This window comes from Arachis ipaensis, chromosome B3 (genome assembly GCF_059453495.1).
Source record: "Arachis ipaensis isolate K30076 ecotype BB chromosome B3, ASM5945349v1, whole genome shotgun sequence".
Taxonomy (NCBI): domain Eukaryota; kingdom Viridiplantae; phylum Streptophyta; class Magnoliopsida; order Fabales; family Fabaceae; genus Arachis; species Arachis ipaensis.
Window position 1 is genome coordinate 111,509,235 of NC_142438.1, and position 3,804 is coordinate 111,513,038.

General features: G+C 39.6%; 1 non-coding gene across 1 annotated transcript; it reads right to left on the minus strand.

Moving 5' to 3' along the window:
* Positions 1-1,111: 1,111 nt before the first annotated feature.
* Positions 1,112-1,219, minus strand: LOC148572047 (small nucleolar RNA R71). The gene has a single exon (XR_015907857.1). It is a non-coding gene; the product is annotated as a small nucleolar RNA R71 (small nucleolar RNA).
* Between the last annotated feature and the right edge of the window lie 2,585 nt (positions 1,220-3,804).

A 3,804-nucleotide genomic window follows, 5' to 3' on the forward strand; every position in this document is an offset into this window, starting at 1 on the left:
TAATTTCCAATTCAAATCTTTATCAAAATGATTTTCAATCATATCTTTTTCAACGTCAATCACGTCTTTTTCAAAATCAATTTCAAAATCTTTTCTAACCTCTTATCTTTTCAAAATTGATTTTCAAATCTTTTTCAAATTAATCCTATCTTTTTGTTTGATTCCTATCTTTTTCAAAATTACCTAACTAATTTTTCCTCTCTAATTTTTGAAAACTCTTCCCCACTTTTTCAAAATTCCTTTTTAATTAACTATTTATTTTAAATTCTAATTTAATTTAATTTAATTTTTCTTTTTAAAACTTTCGAATTTTTAACTTCAAATTTTAAATTAAAAACAAAAATATTTTTATTTTATTTTATTTAATTTTCAAATTCTTTCTTCTCTCATCTCCTTCTATTTATTTATTTATCTACTAACACTTCTCTTCTACTCAAAAATTCGAACCCATTCTTCTCCCCTGTGTTCGAATTCTTATCTTTTCCTTCTTCCATTCTTCTCTTCTTACACTCATATAAGGAATCTCTATACTGTGACATAGAGGATTCCATATTTTCTTTTCTGTTCTCTTCTTTTTCATATGAGCAGGAACAAGGAAAAGAACATTCTTGTTGAAGCTGATCCTGAACCTGAAAGGACTCTGAAGAGGAAGCTAAGGGAAGCTAAAGCACAACTCTCTGGAAAAAATCTGACAGAAATTTTTGAAAAAGAAGGAGACATGGCCGAACCCAACAACAATGCAGGGAAGATGCTTGGTGACTTCACTGCACCAAATTCCAACTTACATGGAAGAAGCATCTCAATCCCTGCCATTGGAGCAAACAATTTTGAGCTAAAGCCTCAATTAGTTTCTCTGATGCAACAGAATTACAAGTTTCATGGACTTCCATCACAAGATCAATTTCAGTTCTTAACTGAATTCTTGCAGATCTGTGATACTGTTAAGACCAATGGGGTTGATCCCGAGGTCTACAGGCTTATACTTTTCCCGTTTGCTGTAAGAGACAGAGCTAGAATATGGTTGGACTCTCAACCTAAAGATAGCCTGAACTCTTGGGATAAGCTGGTCACGGCTTTCTTAGCCAAGTTTTTTCCTCCTCAAAAGCTTAGCAAGCTTAGAGTGGATGTTCAAACCTTCAAACAGAAAGAAGGTGAATCCCTCTATGAAGCTTGGGAGAGATACAAGCAACTGACCAAAAAGTGTCCTTCTGACATGCTTTCAGAATGGACCATCCTGGATATATTCTATGATGGTCTGTCTGAATTATCTAAGATGTCATTGGACCATTCTGCAGGTGGATCCATTCACCTAAAGAAAACGCCTGTAGAAGCTCAGGAACTCATTGACATGGTTACAAATAACCAGTTCATGTACACTTCTGAAAGGAATCTTGTGAGTAATGGGACGCCTCAGAGGAAGGGAGTTCTTGAAATTGATACTCTGAATGTCATATTGGCTCAGAATATAATATTGACTCAGCAAGTCAATATGATTTCTCAGAGTCTGAATGGATTGCAAGCTGCATCCAACAGTACTAAAGAAGCATCTTCTGAGGAAGAAGCTTATGAACCTGAGAACCCTGCAATAGTAGAGGTGAATTACATGGGTGAAGCCTATGGAAACACCTATAATCCCTCATGGAGAAATCATCCAAATTTATCATGGAAGGATCAACAAAAGCCTCAACAAGGCTTTAATAATGGTGGAAGAAACAGGCTTAGCAATAGCAAGCCTTTTCCATCATCCTCTCAGCAACAGACAGAGAATTCTGAGCAGAATCTATCTAGCTTAGCAAATATAGTCTCTGATCTATCTAAGGCCACTCTAAGTTTCATGAATGAAACAAGGTCCTTCATCAGAAATTTGGAGGCACAAGTGGGCCAGCTGAGTAAAAGGGTCACTGAAACTCCTCCTAGTACTCTCCCAAGTAATACAGAAGAAAATCCAAAGAGAGAGTGCAAGTCCATTGATTTGACCATCATGGCCGAACCTACAAGGGAGGAGGGGGACGTGAATCCCAATGAGGAAGACCTCATGGGACATCCTCTGAACACTAAAGGGTTCCTCAATGAGGACTTGAAGGAATCTGAGGCTCATACAGAGACCATAGAGATTCTATTCAACCTGTTTCTGCCCTTCATGAGCTCTGATGAGTATTCTTCCTCTAAAGAGGATGAAGACATTACTGAAGAGCAAGTTGCTAAGTACCTTGGTGCAATCATGAAGTTGAATGCCAAATTATTTGGTAATGAGACTTGGGAAGATGAACCTCCCTTGCTCACCAATGAACTGAATGCATTGGATAGGTAGAAATTACCTCAAAAGAAACAGGATCCTGGTAAATTCTTAATACCCTGTACCATAGGCACCATGACCTTTGAGAAGGCTCTGTGTGACCTGGGGTCAGGCATTAACCTTATGCCACTCTCTGTAATGGAGAAACTTGGGATCTTTGAGGTGCAAGCTGTCAGAATCTCATTAGAGATGGCAGACAACTCAAGAAAATAGGCTTATGGACTAGTAGAGGACGTGCTAGTAAAGGTTGAAGGCCTTTACATCCCTACTGATTTCATAATCCTAGACACTGGGAAGGATGAGGATGAATCCATCATCCTTGGAAGACCCTTCCTAGCCACAGCAAAAGCTGTGATTGATGTGGACAGAGGAGAGTTGGTCCTTCAACTGAATGAGGACTACCTTGTATTTAAGACTCAAGGTTCTCCTTCTGTAACCATGGAGAGGAAGCATGAAAAGCTTATCTCACTGCAGAGTCAACCAAAGCCCCGACAGTCAAACTCTAAGTTTGGTGTTGGGAGGCCACAACCAAACTCTAAGTTTGGTGTTGAACCCCCACATTCAAACTCTAAGTTTGGTGTTGGGAGGTCCCAACAATGCTCTGAACATCTGTGAGGCTCCATGAGAGCTCACTGTCAAGCTATTGACATTAAAGAAGCACTTGTTGTGAGGCAACCCAATGTTATTTAATTATATCTGTTTATTTTCCATTGCTATTTTATGTTTTCTTTAGGTTGATGATCATGTGAAGTCACAAAAACTACTGAAAAATCAAAAACAGAATGAAAAATAGCATTAAAAATAGCTCACCCTGGAGGAAGAGCTTACTGGTGTTTAAACGCCAGTAAGAAGTATCAAACTGGCGTTAAGAAAGAAGCATCAAGCTGGCGTTAAACGCCAGAAACAAGCACCAGACTGGCGTTTAACGCCAGAACAAAGTATGGAATTGGCGTTAAACGCCAGAAACAAGCAGCAAGCTGGCGTTTAACGCCAGACATGCATTCTAAGGGCGTTTTGCATGCCTAATTGGAGCAGGGATGCTAAGTCCTTGACCCCACTGGATCTGTGGACCCCACAGGATCAGCACCTACCCCACCTCTTCTTCTCTCCTCTTTACACCTTTTCATAACTCTCTTCCCTAAATACCTTTCACCAATCACTTCCATACCTCTTCCCCAAATACCCTTAACCACTCACATCCATCCACTCTTCCCCATAAACCCCACATACCTCCAAAATTCAAATTTTTTTCCCTCCCAAACCCAACCCTAATGGCCGAAACCTACCCTTCCCTCCACCCCTATATAAACCCCTCAACACTACTCCATTTTCACACATTACAACCACCACTTCTCCCCCTTGGCCGAATGCACTCTCTCCCTCCATCTCCTCAATTTTCTTCTTCTTCTACTACTTTTTTCTTCTTTTGCTCGAGGATGAGCAAACCTTTTAAGTTTGGTGTGGTAAAAGCATTGCTTTTTGTTTTTTCATAACGATCAATGGCACCT